This window comes from Typopeltis vanoorti, chromosome 20, assembly GCF_054136105.1.
Source record: "Typopeltis vanoorti isolate ZY-2024b chromosome 20, IOZ_Tvanoo_1.0, whole genome shotgun sequence".
Classification (NCBI taxonomy): Eukaryota; Metazoa; Arthropoda; class Arachnida; order Uropygi; family Thelyphonidae; genus Typopeltis; species Typopeltis vanoorti.
Window position 1 is genome coordinate 61,052,186 of NC_143568.1, and position 17,923 is coordinate 61,070,108.

At 37.0% G+C, this 17,923-nt stretch overlaps 1 protein-coding gene across 1 annotated transcript in view; it reads right to left on the reverse strand.

Annotated features, from left to right (window-relative positions):
- Positions 1-17,923, reverse strand: part of LOC150095481 (glycosyltransferase 25 family member-like) — a 218,152-nt gene that overhangs the window by 199,126 nt on the left and 1,103 nt on the right. The gene's annotated exons all lie outside the window — the stretch shown is intronic.

Here is a 17,923-nt window from a genome sequence, read left to right on the forward strand (position 1 = left end):
AATGCAGAAATTCACACTGCATATAATAATGAATATACAAAATTAACATTAAAAGACAAGCAACAAAATAGCCAAATGCTGAAATGAACCACACCATAACAGTGTTCTCTATTATATTCCTGGAGATAATACAGGATGTTAAGAGATAAGCGTCCCTTTTAAAACAAGGCCAGCAAGTCACTGGTAAATTGGATAACAGTAGCAATTAGTAACAGCTAAACAGGGAAATTTCAGCACCAAATAATATCTTAATTTCATTGGAGTTTCCATACTTGAATTGGGAGACCAATGACCTTTTCATGGTGTTCACCAAATTACAGAACAGAAGAGCAAAATGTTTCTACTTATCCCATTGATTACGAATCTAAGTGAATATTTAAATTCTCAAAATAGTATTTTGCATGCATGTACAAAATACATACAAGGATTGATAAAAAAAAAATAAGGAGAAATATAAATCTGCCAGCATGGTTAGCAAAACAGATAGAAGATTTACTTTTCAATTAACAAGCTGAGTCTGAAATCTACTGTAGCATGGATATTTATGAATATCTTTACATGAAAGATGATTTTAATAAGCCTCGTGTGGGACTGTTCTGCTTTCTTTTTTTTTATGTTGAGTGTATACACAAGAGGTTGGTTAATTAACCCATAGTATATTACCACTGTGTATGAGTAACCTTCATGGAGAGATTAAGAGCAGTTGATGATGAGGAGGAGAGACTGACTGTAAGTGAACAAGAGGTGTTTGGGGAGTTGAGTAAGCTAGATGTAAATAAGGCTGTGGGACTTGATAATATATCACCGCGTATTCTGAAGGAATGTGCCAGGGAGTTGACACCTGCCTTGATATATTTTTTTAATACGAGTCTTGCACTTGGTCAAGTTCCTAAGGAATGGAAGGAGGGCAAGATTTTGCCACTTCATAAAGGAGGTGATCGAACTCAAGCATCAAACTATAGGCCTATCTGTGTGTCAGGTGTTGTGGTTAAGTTGTTGGAGAAGCTTGTGAGAACTAGGATCCAGAGTTGGGTTGACAACAATGGTATTATCTTTGATGGATAGCATGGATTTGCTAAAGGGAGGTCATGTTTTAGTAATCTACTTACTTATTACAATAAAGTGACTGCTTTCTTAGACAGAGGAGAAGGATACACAGTAATATACTTGGATTTTGCAAAAGCTTTTGATAGAGTACCTCATGATAAGTTGACAGTCAAACTAGAGCAGATGGGGTTGGATATTAGATTAGTGCATTGGATTGGAGACTGGCTATCTGATAGGTATCAACAAGTTGTGTATGGGGGTGCGATATCCAGGAAAAAGAAAGTCACTAGTGGAGTGCCTCAGGGGTCTGTTTTAGGGCCATTACTGTTTAACTTGTATATTAATGATATTGGCAAAGATTTGGATGGAGATATTCAACTGTTTGCAGATTATGCAATGTTGGGACGAACCATAAAGAGTAGTGAAGATGTTGTGGCAAGAAGACTTGAATAAATTGAGTGATTGGGCATGGAAATGGGGATGTGAGTTCAATGTTGCAAAATGTAAGGTTTTAAAATTTGGAAAACAAAGATGAGATGCAGAATTTATGCGTGGTGAGAATATATTGTTGGAGGTAGAGGAAATAAGAGATCTGGGAGTGATAGTGGATAAGGATCTAAAATTTAGGAGACACATCACCAAAATTGTGAAGACAACACAAAGGCTTCTGGGAATGATGTGGAAGACACTGACGTGTAGAAGTAGGGAGATTCTTGTTCCGTTGTATAAGGCTTTGATTAGGCCACACATGGACTACTGTGCCCAGATTTGGTCACCAGGTTTATCAGAAGGATGAAGAGATGTTGGAAAGGTTCCAAAGGAGACTGACTAAGGTAGTTTCTGACCTCTGGAATATCGAGTATGAGGAAAGATTGAAAAGATGTAATTTGCAGAGTCTGGTGGACAGGAGAAAGAGGGGAGATATGATAGAGACCTATAAGTTGGTAAGGGGTTGTTATAGGATCAATGGTGGAGAAGTTCTACAGAGAATAGCGGGAGATCAGGGGAGAACCAGAGGTCATCCCTGGAAACTGTATAAAGAGGGTGTGAGTAGGGGAGTGAGAGGCAGGTTTTTTTCATGCAGAGTTGTGAATGATTGGAATGCCTTGACTGAGAATGTGGTGTCTGCAAGGAGTTTGAGTATGTTTAAGACACGATATGATGAGATGTTTGTGTGATAAAAGGACCTCCCAGATGAGTCTTTGACTCCATGAGGTCTTGAGGTAATAATAATAATAATAACAATAATAATATGCTATGAGTGATCTATGGGTGACCCATAGATCACTATATGCATAGCTCACCAATGGCATGAACATATCAGTTCAGCTCTTCATTGGTGAATCAGTTTAAGGAGAGGAATTATAGTCACTCTGTTAATAATTGTTAATTTCTTACTTTCGTGGTTAAATTTTGGTGACATTGTGGGAGATAAGATAGGTATATTGTGAATGATGTTTCTGGGTCTCCTGCAATGAGGCTTTGGATTCAGTGGAGATACCCACTAACACTAATAATAATAAAATATTTAAACAACATAAGGTTGTTTAAATATTCATGATAATGATAACAAAATGTTCATGAAGCTTAGATACCAGAAGGAATCATGTTTCAAAACAATTGAGTATCATCACAAAACCATGCATATGAATGAATTATGAACATCTGATCTGATATGAAAATGCTGCATAATTAGAACATCTAATCTGATATAAAACAACAAATGGAGGATTTTCAGAACAAAATTTATGCTGGCAATATCACGTGTTTATCACTGCTCCATCCAAAAAGTGTATACTCTATGGCAAGGAAGAACCCAGGTTTGTTATCAAACAACTCAACACTACCATCAATAATTGCAGTCACTACATATGTCTTAATTTAAAGGTACACAAAATATGGATACACAAAACTCACCTCCTATCCATATGGCAGTCGCTCTTTGAGGTCCCTTGCCAAGGCCATTGGATGCAATTTCTGCCCACCCAGGTTTCCACCACTCTCGCATTCCATGTAGTCAAATCACCAAAAAGACAAGGCCAACTTACTGACATCACTCTTCTCTTCCAATTCCTCAATTGATGACCTGGGCAAAGATCCCTTCACTCCACAAAGAACGGCTCCCTTCATGTCTCCCATAGTCTTCCAACAAAAAGAAATCCAAAGAATCCTTAATAACTTGAATGTAAACAAAGCATCTGGTCCTAATGGTATCCCATGTATTGTATTAAAAATTGTGCCCCAGAACTAACACCTATTCTGTGTCGCCTCTACAATCTATCCTATTCAACTGGTATATACCCAGCAACATGGAAACAAGTCCACATCTAACCAATCCCATACAAAGGTGATAAAAGTCAACCAACAAGCTACTCTAATTGCTCTCACTTCAGTTCTCTGAAAAATTATGGAGAAGGTCATCAACAACCAACTTTTGAACCACCTAGAGACATAACAAATAATCAATATGCATTCTGCCACTTGCGATCTACAAATGATCTTCTTGCTTTCACCACCCACCTATGGACTCAGGCCATGGAGGTTGGAGGAACTCACATGGTTGTCCTCAACATTTCAAAAGGCATTTGATTGGGTTTGACACAATGGGGCCTACTTAACCAACTGCCATCCTATGGTCTGCCTTCCTCACTCTGCAACTTTCTCACTGGTCGCTCACTTCATGTCATGGTGGATGGTTTACTCTCTTCAGATTTCCCCACCAATGCAGGAGTATCCCAGAGTTCTGTTCTTTCATCCACTCTCTTCCTCTTGTATATAAATGACTCGCTCTCATAAACTTCCAATCCTAACCACAGCTTTGCTGATGAGAGTACACTCCATTCCTCCTTTACATTCGACAAACTGCTCAAGTATTAGAATCCTCAAGATCTACCATGACCAGGGACCTGAACTCAGATCTAGCTATCTCCCAGTGGGGCAAGGTCAACCTTGTAAACTTCAATGCCACCAAAACTCAGTTCTGTTTGAACTCTCGCAACAAAGAGCCTGCATCCCTCCCCTTTCCTTCAGTACTACTGAGATATCCAAACATAATCAAATTTCTCTTCTTGTATTGACCTGCACCTCCGATCTTTCCTGGCACAACGATATTTCAACAATAGTTTCTGCAGCAGCAAAAAATTGGTATACTTTTTGCACAAGACAATACTTCACATCCTCACAGCTGCTAACTCTATACAAAGCCCAAATCCACCCAGCCATGGAATATTGCTCCTATATTTGGGAGTGGTGCACCAAAATCCTCTCTAAGATTGCTCGATTCTATTCAGAAGAGGGCAATCTGGCTAATTAATGATCCCTCTATCACAAACCCACTTCAATCCCTGTCTCTCACACACAGACATTCAGTTTCTGCCTTGTGCCACTTCTACAGATACTTTTATGAACAGTGCTCTGCTGAACTGGCCACTATTATTTCTCCACTCATCTCCAAAATCATCAAAACAAAAGCCAATGCTAATCAATACTCCTTTATAGTCCATCTTGAATCACCAAACCAACTTCACCCTCCTCCTCCTTCATCCCATCCACCTTTGTTCTTTGGAACAGTCTCTCCCAGTCTGCCTTCCACAAAGATTACAACCCTCAGCTGTTCAAGCAAAATGTGAACAGACTCGTCCTCTCTTCTATTCCTCTTGTAAACACACGGCACTAATGTGCTCTAGGTCTTGTGACCTTTCATCTGTGGATCAGATATATAAAAAAAATAAATAAATAAAATGTTCATAGTATATATGCACACACACACACACACACACACACACACACACACACACACACACACACACACACACACACACACACACACACACAACTTGTGTGCATGCCCATTTTAATAAACATGGGCATGCATGCAAGTTACTTAAATAAGTAACAGTTACATATTTTTCCTCTGTCTTTTTAAATAATTTACAGCTTGATTTTCACCATCAACAGTTAACACACTATATGTAAATTTTTATATTTTTTGAGGACCAGTAACTTCTTTTTTTTTCTCAAGAATCAGTACTGGGTTGCAGACCACACTTTGGAAAATGCTGGCCTAGATCTTACTATTTTCATATATATTAAACCCCCACAAAACCATAGCACATATGATCACAGATGTCATAGGTTTAGAATATATGTATCATGTGGTCAATTGGTTAAGAAGGAAAAAAAAAAAAAAAAAACTATTAATGTTTCTTAAACAGCTTGATGTAGCCTTCAGGGAAAAACCACAAGAGGAAAATTGTTGGGGAGGGCAGAAATACCTAGAATAAAAGAGGATGAGAAGTTGGACTGTGAATGAACATTTTGCATACAGAGAAAAATGAATGATGAAATACTAGTTCAGCACAATGAATACCAACAAAGAAAGGGTTTCCCCCCCCTCTCCTTAAATAGTAATCCCTCAAACAATGGACAGAAAAAAAGTTGAGCAGAAAAATCAATTAATGACGTGCTCTCTTCAGAACAGCATAAGTATGTGCATGCATGTGTATATGAATGCACACGACTTCAAATGTGAGAATATTCTAAAGCATCAGAAATTTCCAAGGATATAAAGTATTTTGGAAACTGAAGAAGCTATGCATGCGATCAGTGTTTGTATTATGAAAGGCCAAAGGTGTCTGTCAGTCCAAGAAGAGAAATCTGATCTTGCCTAGAGATCTACATTAATAAATATATATATATAGAGAGAGAGAGATATTCCAAAAGAGAGGTGAAGTGAAATCTTCCGTGCAAGAAATAAGACAGGACTACTTTGGCAACAGTGAAATCAACAAGGTTGTCTTTCATACTGGAGAACAAGGACAACCTTGTTGATGTCACTGCTGTCATCACTGGAAGGTTTGACCACTATATGTCAAATGAAGAAGCAGAATGGGGTATACCGACATCAGTAAAACTATGTATAAGATATGAGGTCCATGAGAGAAAGATATTTATGTTTGAGAAGAAGAGCATTGGGTGTAAGGTGACCCAGAGCACTGCAACAGTGTTGAAGAAATGAAGAGAGAAAGCACAACATGCAAAGATAAATAAGGAAAACAGGCAATCCAGCTACAACAGGTGGAATGCAGACCATAAAGTGATAGCAGTTTGGTATGTAGGCCTCTAAGTCAGGCATGATCATTTGCACTGAAAACGTCAGGAGCAACCATACATACACATTTCTCCAAAATATTTGATGGGGCAAGTCCAAAAATGGATCATGTTAGCCAAAAGTTCTGCTCTACAGCAAGAACAGCACAACCTATGTTACAATTAATTTGGTGAGTCTCCATATGGAGAAGTCAACTGTTGATGACCATTATTTTGAGAAAACCAAGGTGAAGAGATGCCATCAAAGTCATCCTCCCTCCCCTTTTTCTGGAATAGGAAAATTAGAGGCTTTCTTACATGTGGTAAAGTGGATGCCAGATAAACACTAAAGACTGTAGACAATATAGAGCAAATGTTAATTCTAGAGTATGTTTTAAACACAACTTGGGAAGATACTAACAGCACCTGAAACTTTATTCTGTGAAAAACCAAAACAGGAATACAGTCAGCTGTTCCTGGCAATGCAGGAGGTATTTGCCTTGGTCATCCATGTAGGAATTTGAGAAGAATAATACCAGGAAGTCAGCCTATAGCAAAATCCAAATAATTATCTAACTCCACCTCACATAATAATGCCTCACAAAAACAATTATTTCTCACTGCATCTTCACCTCGTGCAGATAAAATTAGTCTACTATCACCAACAGCATTCCTCCTTCGTATCCTGATAAAAAAACATCAAGGCTATTTATATTTATTTGTATTCCCATCAGAATACCATCCTTGTCTAACCAAGTTACACTTATTACAATAATTTTTGAATGAATTCAATCAATGCAACAATTTTTTATTCCTGATTTCTGACATTCATAAATAAACAATTCATTTCTGGATCTATAACCAGTCTACTCATATCTCAGCTACCACTTCTTCATGCTCATTCTTGCTGGGTCATCTTTACTCCACATACCCAGTATTTTATTCTAAACTCACCTAGCATCATTTGCATCCTAGGCCACCCCATTTCTATGCTGACCATAGTCTCCATACACACATTCACTACTGCTCCCAACATCTAATCTCCTTATACTGTCTCCCTATCTACCCTGACTCCTCTCCACATTTCCCAACCATCTTGCATCTCTTCCCTTTCATACCCATGAGCACATTTACTTTTGCTCTGTCAGTCATGCTCCCTTTCACTTGCACAATGATACACTTTTTTTTTTTTTTTTTTTTTTGCAATTACTTCCCCTTTTCCATATCAACACTCACCTTTTTCATTAATACCACCTCAATCTTATGTTCTTCACTATCTATTCTATTATTTATCAAAAATTCACTTCTTGTCTACTTCAATTTACTGACAACTCACAATCCATCAAAATATTGCCCTTCTGCATCCCACACCCTCTTTACTTCTTATTCATTCTTTCCACTTACACATTCTTCAATATATACTGCAAAAACAACAAAGAACCATCTTCAAAAATTTATACAATTCACCACAACTGATTTTCAGTCTGCCTGACATAGCTCTGTCATTTTGTCACTGTTCATTGAAAGACAGAAATTAGATAAAAAACCAAGACTGACAAACTATGTGGTCATCTCCAACTAACAGAAATAAACAAAGATTCACCAAAATATCCAACAATATTGCCAAATATTATACAAAATGAATCCAATCTTTGATCCAGCTGTTCTATTAGAGTGTCTCTCTAAATCCCCTCTAGTGATAAACAACTTATCATCAAATATTCAGCTTATTAACTCTTATATGAGGTAATCAGGTCAATAATAGGCTAGTGATGCACAACAAAAAAGCCTCTTGCAGCCATAGCCAACCGTATCCAATTGTGATGCAACAAATGGACAAATCTCATGTATACTGCTTCCATAAAAGCATATCCAACCTAGATGGAATGGAAACGGTCAACTACACCATGTAGTACACAACTTTCATTATTTGTGAAACAGTACCACCACCACCACCACTACCTGCATGTGGCACCTTTCAAGGACTTTGGTCCAGTAGCCAGTCTGGCCTGTAGAAATGTTGCATTACTATTGTGCAATGCAGTACAGTACAGTACAGTATATAGTTCACTTATGATATTTTAACAGTTCACTTTAACTGTTAAAATATCATAAGGCTTTTTGACCAGCTAGCAAATAATTGTGCTGCTGCTGCTTAATCTATCAGATTATGCCTGAAGGGAGTCTTAATATAGCAAGAAGCACTTTGCAGTGCTTCTTGCTATATTAAGACTCCACAATGACCAAAACATCCTTTGTTCTAGACAAGTGACATGATTTAAGAAATTTCACTCCATACTGCATGTTCCTACTCTTTAACACTTTTAGTCCTATCGATGTAAATATACATTGATCATTCTTTAAGTCTCAGTTGGTCTAGGATTCAAAGTGTTAATGCTTCTCCATCCCCATAAAAATCATACAAAATAATTACAGTAGCAAAAAATCAGCTAATGCCTTTTATTCCCACATAGGGAGTAGACGAGGCCATTTTAGCTCTAACTTATGGAGATAAAAAATACATATAAAAAAAGATTCCTACAAAAAACTGTTCAAAAATATATAAAAATTCATCAATGAAAAAATAAAAATGACTCTATACAAAAAAAAAAAAAAAAATCATATATACACTTCATGGCATTAACACAATGAGCATCACCAACTGTAAACATTCAAGAAGTTACGGAAGGTAGAAAGAGAGAGAGGTGAAGTACAGCTGCATGAAAAATACAAGGCTTGGGATAGGAAGGTGACTACCATAGCGTATGAAAGGAGATTAGCAGTGAAATCATACAAGGATTTTTTTTCACTATGTGACCAACAGGAGGGAAAAAATTACTGCAGGCAGATTACCTTACTGGATGGAGATGATAGTTGGATGGCCATGACAGATGACATAGTGAACTATTTAATGATCACTTTATTAGGATGCTACATCCTGGCAAAAGCAAGTGTGACTCCTAGAAGTGAATGATGAAGATGTATCCTGAATGCCGAACACTCTTGATGTCACTAAGGCAGGGGGACCAGATGGGATTTCACCACATATCTTAAGGAGATGTGCTAAGGAACTGATCATACCATTAACTTGGCTGTTTAACTAGTCTTGTGATGGGGATGGTTCCTGAGTAGCGGAATGGAGGGTAAGATAGTGCCATTGCATAATGATGGTGGTAGAATGAAGGTATCAAACTGTAGACCAGTTTGCAGGCATGCATCATGCTTGGATTTTTCAAAGGCATTTGACAGGATGCAGCATGACATATTGGTATTATAGAAATGAGATAGATACTGTCAGGAGAAACAAATGGTGGAAGAGTTCTCTGGTCAGGAAATGAAAGTAAGCATGAAGCAAGCATAGGTTTCCTGCTAAGTAACAAGGCCTGTCAGGCAATGATAGGATACAAACCAGTTAGTGAAAGGATAATAGTTGCAAGATTCAGTGCCCAACCATTTAATATCATGACCATTCAAGTATATGTGCCCACTGCGGAGAGTGCAGATGAAGACATTGAGAGATTTTACAGAGATCTACAACTAGAAATTGATGAGGTACAGAAGCAGGATATAGTCATCATTGGAGGAGACTGGAATGCAAAGATTGGCAGAAATAACACAGGATGGGAAAAGGTTATGGGAAAATTTGGATATGGAAAAAGAAATGACCACGGAGAGATGTTTCTGGAATTTGCCACTAATAACAACTTGATTTGCAATACCAAATTCTAACAAAAAGATTGTCGTAAATGGACATGGCATTCCTTCGCTGACAGGCATAGGAATATGATCGACCTGATATTAATAGATCAGAAATGGAGAACATCAGTTCAAAAGGGCAGATCATTTCAAGGAACTGATATTGATTCAGACAACAGCTTAGTGATTGCGAATATAAGACTAAAACTGAAACAGAAATACAAAGGAAAGTTCCAAAAAAGGCTAGACACATCTCAAGACTAAATGAAGACAGGCTAAGAATATTATATCAAAACATACTGGAAACTAAGCTTAAGACCACAAGTGAAAAACAAACTATAAACACAAGAACAGAACAACTGACTACAGTTCTAAAAAAAATCAGTAGAGGAAGTAATTCCTGAAAGAGAGAGAGAAGATCAATAAGAAATGGATAACTCAGGAAACCCTGAAATTGGTACAAGAGAAAAGAGAACTGAAACTTAAAAGAGATAATTCAGAGGCAGCAGATGAGTTACATCGTCAGAAATGCAATGAAGTATGGAAAGCAGCAAGATCTGATAAAGCCAAATGGCTGGAGGACCAATGCAAAGACAGTGAACAGTACTATGGAGAACACAAAACTAGAGAGGGCTATAAACTTAAAAGAAATGTCAATAGGAAGTGGCAAACAAGATCAGTAGCATTCAAAGATGAAGATGGTAAAGTATTGATGGACAAGACTGAAATCATACACAAATGGACAAGATATTACAGTGAACTATATAAAAATCAACTAAATAATACTGCAGCAGAAGTAATCAAAGAACTAAAAGCAATCTCTCCACCAACAGAGATATCTGAAAATGACATCTTGGAAGAGGAGGTGAATAAGGCTATAAAACATCTCAAGAACAACAAGAGTCCCAGAAATGACAACATAATAGCGAGATGCTAAAATATGGGGGAGAATGGTTGTAAAAGAAATGCATAAGCTATGCAATGAAATATGGAGATCAGGGTATGCCCCTGAAGAGTGGAAAAAAATCGGTCTTGGTTGTTCTTCATAAGAAAGGTAGTGATTTAGAATGAACCAATTACAGAACTATTGCACTAATGAGTCATCTTGGCAAAGTGCTGATGAAAATACTTACAGAACGCCTGAAGGGTCACATGGAGGTACATCTTCTTGATGAGCAAGCCGGATTTCGAAAAGACTGAAGTACAGTGCAACAAATACTCGCACTAAGACTAATAGTAGAGAAAGCTCGAAGAAAGAACAAAAAGATATACTGCTGTTTCGTGGACTTCCAAAAAGCATTTGATAATATTGACCAAAATATAGCATGGGCTGTCTTGGAATCCTATGGTGTGGACAATAAATTGATCCTCCTGTTGAAAGATATAAACAGCTAAGCACAAGTAACAGTCAGGATAGCAGGTGTGATTGGAAATTGGTTTGCCACTAGTCAAGGCACAAGACAAGGGGACCCAATATCACCAACCATCTTTATCACACATCTGGGAAGGACACTAGATAAGATTAAAAAAGCAGGTGGAGGCATCTCAATAAATGGAATGAGAATAAACTAGCTCTGCTTTGCAGATGACATCATCCTGATTGAAAAGGATGCAGCAAGGCTGGAAAGGACACTGCAAACACTATACACAGAAGGAAAAAGATATGGACTAAATGTCAATTTTGAAAAAACCTTAGAATAGCCAGAGAAACAGCTATCTTAAAAGCCATGGACAAAATATGGAAGAGCCAAACTATAAAGATACACACTAAACTGCACATTGTGGAAACCTGTATCTTCAGCAGCACCATGCTCTATGGATGCGAGGCCTGGGCACTCCTGAGAGAATCTGAAAGGAGGATATTAGCATTCGAGAGAAAGTGCTATAGAAAGATCTTGAGGATAAGCTGGATCCAGAAAGTGAACAATGAAGAAATCTATAGATGAATACAACCAAAAGAAAACCTGATATCGAAAATAATCAAAAGAAACTACGTCTATTCGGCCATATATATATATATAGAATGAACAATGAGAGAAAATTAAAAACGTTGCTGTTTGGAATGACTGAAGGAAAGAACAAAAGAGGGAAAAGCAAACAGAGAACAGAGAATGACATCGTCAAATGGTGCGGAAACTCTATACACAAACTGAGTCATCTTGCACAAAATAGAATGCAGTAGAAGAATCTTATCAAGATGGCATCAGACACCTATGGACATTGAATTCATGTTTGTTGTTGATTGAAGTTGCAACAAATGGATCTGGATATCCAATTAGCAAATGGATGGTAACTGGCTTTCTGATAGATATCAGAGTTGTATATAGGGGGGGGGTATTACAGAATAGGAAGGTTACAAGTAAAGCTCCATAGGGTTCAGTACTGGGACAAATGTCAATGATATAATGGTCCTGTTGTATGCTTTTTTGGAGGCTTCAACTCTCTGAAGATCAGTCACTCCAGACACACCATCCATCCATCTCATTGATGGTCTGTCCCTCCTCTTTATCTAGGAAATTTGCCTTTTATTACTGTTTAGAGAAGTCCTCTTTCCATCCTGTCAATGTACCCAAAGTATTTCAACTTTCTTCTGTCAATCCTTCCTAGTACCCATCCATTTGTCTGCCTTTCGGTATATGTATCCTCACAACAGCTGCGTTCACAATCCTCAACTTTATTCTTGTAGAGATAGATCCATCCTTGCAGATTTTAGACAAGTCTCTGACTGTTGTTTTAGAAATTTCTAATCTTCTTCTGCAGTCTTCGGAACAATTCTTCACATTAATAATGGACTCCAGGTACTTGAACTTGCTGACTTCCTCAATTCTTTCTCCATTAAAGTAGAGTTGTTTCTCAGGAGTTTCCCTGTCTGGATTTCCTTTGAGAACCATAATCTTTGTCTTGCTAAGATTGAGCTGAAGTTCTCTATTCTTATTGATCTTGTTAACTTTGTCAAGAATTTGTCCTAGTTCTTCCTTGTCATTACAAAGAAACACTGTATCATCAGTACCTCAGATTACTGATCATTCTACCACCTATCTTAATTCCTATCTTAAGCTCATCCAATGTTACATGCATGATATCCTCAGCACACAGATACTAAACAGGTGAGGAGAAAGTAGGCATCCTTGCATAACTCCCTTTCTAATGTGAAGCCAATCAGTTAATCCAACACCTGTTCTTACCATGGTTCTTGCTCCCTATACAAGTTAGCTATCAACCTGATGATGTGTTGAGTAAACTGATTATTTTCATTACTTCCCAAGTTTCACATGCTGAACACAGTCAAAAGCTTTAGAGTAGTCTATGAAACATGTTACCATAGGGAGTCTAAATTCTTTATACTTTTCTATGATCTGTCTAAGGCAAAGGATCTGATCTCTGGTATGCATATATGAAACACTCTTATCCCTCCATCCCCTGTAGCCTTAATAAAATCTTCTGGGATTCCATATACACCTGGGCCTTACTGTTAAGTTGTTTAACTTAGGAATGAGGTTGAAAGAGCAGTCCTAAGTGAAAGAGGTTCCAAATCAAAATTTTCCTAGTGAGAGAGCACCTCCAAATTTTCCTCATCCTCCCTACTGCACAATATTATAGCCTCACGGTATTCTTTCCATCTGTTTTAGATTTCCAGTTCTTCTGTTAATACTGCTCCATTCCTGTCACTGGTGAAATTCAATTTGGGCTTAAACTTGTGCTTTACGTCACAAACTAAACGAAACACCCTTTTATAATTGTGCTCCTCATCTAGAACTCTATCTCTTCACATTTATTAGTATAAACATTTTCCTTTGTCTGACAGCTCTTCTGACTTCTCTATGAGATAAGAATATAATCTCTTATATTCTTCAGTCCCTGTGTCTTTGTTTCTCCAACTGCCTTCTTTCAATTAGATTCCATTTTGAATCTAATATTCATGGATCTCTTGGTTTTCTAACTGGGCTGAGATACTTCTTGGATGTATCCTGTATTATTACCTTGACTCCTCCCCAAAGCATTTCAAGTGAGTTCTCCTCACCAGTCTCTAAAGGATCATCTAACCAAGTTGATGTTCCTTCTGTAAACTAGAATTATTCTGACATCCAGTCTACTGGGATGTGCTTGAATTGGAAGGATTCAGAGTCTTAGTCATACTTTGGCTCTTACTAGATGATGGTCTGTATCACAGTCTGCTCCAGGACAAGTATACATATCAGAAATGCTTGTCTTCCACAATTGGAGAGCCAGAATATAATCAATCTGGTGCTTGACCAATCAAAGTTAGATGTCCAAGTACAGGTCCATCATGGGTGTTTCTGGAAGTAGGTATTGATAATAACAGGTGCAAACAGTGAAACTTTAATACACTGATGCTGGGCAGCATCCACATATGCTGACAATGCCCATGGGAACTAGTTTAAGCATATGTTGCTTTTGCTTTGGCAGGTGCATTTTTATACTGTATATACAGCATGTTAGTTGCAAATTTTTCAGTAGAATTTTATTTTTAAAATTAGCATTTGTGAAATGTCTTAACGATATCAAAAATCTCAAATATAATTTGAACTGATTTCAATTTATATATATGCATATATATACAGTGTTATTTGCTTCAGAAAATTTACATAAATCATTTGTTTTCTGCACCCAATGACTGCATTATAAACATTGTTACCATTTCTTGCAACTAAAAATTTGGAACAGGATGTTAGGACAAACGCAGTTACTGTGTAGGTACAACAAACTGCTTTTCTTGCATGCATGTAGCAAAGTGTGTGTAGGAGGGGATTTTTTTTTTTTTTTTTTGGAAGGATCCTTTCAACTGTCGCTAATTACACTAATTCTTGCTAAATATAGTGCATAGACTGTAAATGTCTCTCTGTCTACTGTGTTTAGTGATACAATAAAACTTATTTTTCTTGTTTCTGTAGTAGTGTTTTTTTTTTCCCCCATATTATGGGAACATTTTCATTGCAGTCTTCAGAAAGAACAGACATAGTAAGTAAAAAGTCATCTAGTAGTCTTGAATAAGAATGAATCCTATGTATTATAGAAGGGCTGGTGATAAAAAGGAAAAAAATTATTTATTTATATATTCCTACTATGTAAAAAGTGTATACTAATCATCAGTGAATAAACAACAATTCTTAGAAAACAAAGCAAAATATAAATAAAACAGAAATATATATGCATAACATAAACAACAAATGTACAAGATGATTTGCTGCTTCATCATCAACCCACATGTATTTTTGTCATGCCTAGATGAATCACATGATCGATATTAGTTAATTGGACTAGCCCTCTCTATAATTATTTACTAAGCTACCAAGGCCCTTTGGTTATTACTGGCTAGTTATTTGTATTCTGACAAAAAATCTCTTTCCCTCATCAAAAGTTTTTTATTTATTTATTTATTTATCTTAAATTATGCCCATCAGAAATTCAAATATTCATGTCTTAGAGTTTATAGAATCATGTGTTATGTTCCACCCCAGCAACTTATAGGATACACACATACTTCTTTAGTTCTTCTATTTCTTTTCTGCCAATGTTTCTTATACTGACAGTGCCTGCACTCAATTCTGTTTTCTGTTGACCTTCACCTGAGTCTGTTTCTTAGTCTAACCAAGTGAAAAAAACTTGCAACATCTTTCTCTAATCCAGAGTAATTTAATAATAAGGTGTGACACCTTTTGGCAACTGGCATATGGAAATATGAGTTCTGCATTACTTCAACCTTGGTATCACCTCTGGGTCTGGCTCCAACTGAAAAGACCTCAAAAAAGGTCGAAACTAGTCTGGGTAGTGACCCTTCCCATAATGCATAGCATTATACATGTCTGCAAGGAGATATGCTTTGCATTATGGGCTACTAAGGAAAGTGATGAGAACTTAGTCCACCTTTGCCACAAGTTGCCCCAGTCTTGAAGATACTTGAGGTGCAAACTTTGTTTGCTTACACTTGGATAAAGGATTAAAACTAAATATATAATTTATAGTCTAACTAACCAAGTGAAAAAAACTTCCAACAAATATGATACTGTATGAGGGACAACATGGCTTTGTGAAGGGCCAGTCATGACTTAGTAATCCACTATCTTTTTATAATAGAGTAACAGCAGAGTTGGATAAAGGAAATGGCTATACAATAACTCTGATGGATTTTGCAAACGCATTTGACAGAATAACACATGGAACTCTGTTATGCAAATTAGAACCAATTGGGATAGATATGACACTGGTTAAGCAGGTAAGAGGGTGGCTGCTAAACAGATATAAAAAAAATGATATATGGAGGAACAGAATCGAGGCTAAAACAGATGACTAGTGTTGTGCAAGAAGGTTCAGTACTGGGACCATTGTGGTTTAATTTGTACATAAATGATACAGGAAATAACTTCAAAGGAAATTTTCAGTTGTTTGCTGATGGTGCGTAATTAGGTAGAGTAATAGTTAAAGTGATTTTAATAGGCTGTCAGTATGGGAAAAAGGTGGAGAAATGTAAATTTATGCATTTTGAGACAAACAAATTGCAAGCTGTGTATCACATTGATGGCACTGTACTCCAGGAAATAGATGAAGCTAGAGATTTAGGGATGGTGGTAGACAGGGAGCTTAGAGGCCATATTTCTAAGGTAGCCCATAAGATTACTTGGCTATCGAAGAACATATTAACTAGTAGAGATAAGGAAGTTATTCCTCTTTATAAGGATTTGATACATCCAAATCTGGATTACTGTGCTCATCTAGTCTCCTGAGGATGAGAAAGCAGTGGAGAAGATTCAGAGGCAAGCAACCAAGATGGTGAGTGGTCTGAGGAAAGTTCAATATGAGGGCAGATTGAGAGCGTGGATTGCAGAAATTGGTTGATAAGAGAAAAAGAGAGGATATGATAAACATTTAAGTTGCTTACAGGATTTATAGGTTGGAGGCAGTGATGTTTCAGCACTTGGCTGGAGGGGTCCAGAACAAGGGATCATCCCTAGAAGTTGAATAAAGGTGTGGTTATTAGAGGTGCGAGGACTAGATGTTTTGCTTGGAGAGTTGTGAATGAGTAGAATGGATTGCCAGAGCTAATTGTGAATGCTTTGTCTGTTAATGGGTTCAAGGAGAGGTATGATAGATTGTGTGGATAGTTTACATCTCTTGCAATGAGTCTTCAGGCTCCATGGACGCATCCGTACAATAATAATAATAAACTGCCAGCCCATCTCCTTGTTTGTTTGGATCTGGGTGGATATCTAATAACAAAGTGTGCCATTAAAAGGTAAAAACTGGATAATAGGTCAGAAACCCTAGTCTATTCTCAATATTCCTTAGTTCTAGTTCCATGTGAGACACTGCAGCATTTTTGGAAACATAATGCAGCAAACTTGTCACAAACACATCCAACCTGTGTTACTGGTTCCATGTATGCAAGGCAACACTTGAGACCATAGTGAACTAGTTCACTCCAAATAAAAAAAAACTTTACCCTCTAATTTCTCATATCCAATATTTGTTATGCTGTATCTCATTTTTTTTTCTCTAATACAAATACCAACATTACTTTGTGAAAACCCTGAGTGTGTATGTGGTGTGGTTGTACAAGTACACAGAGTATTTCAACTGTTTCCTTTCATTGTAAGGTTTAATGGAATAAAAACAGCACAAATAAAAACGGCATCATCTTTAATAAATAATTAAAAACACATTTAATCAATTGTATATTTCATCTGAGTCTTATTTTCATCTCATTAAACTTCCCAAGATTTAGGAATGTTTAATTCTTGGGCCTCCCACCCAACAGTATCCACAAAGGGCACCCCTTAAAGGACTTTAGGCTTTCTGTCTAATCTTTTCCACTTATTGTTTTGTGCATTTTTGTGTGTGTTTTTACAATTCTAATACTGTTTCCCTGACAATATCTCAGTAACTGAGATGAAATATAGGATTGATAAATTGTGTGTTTAATTATTTATTTATGCTGTTTTTATTCAACTAAACCTTATAAAGAATTCCAACACATAAGTCTAAATAGTCAATGTTTGTTTCCTTGTACTTAAGTCACATGACTATGATGATATATACCTTACTTCATACAGTGAGCAAACTGTATGAAGTAAGC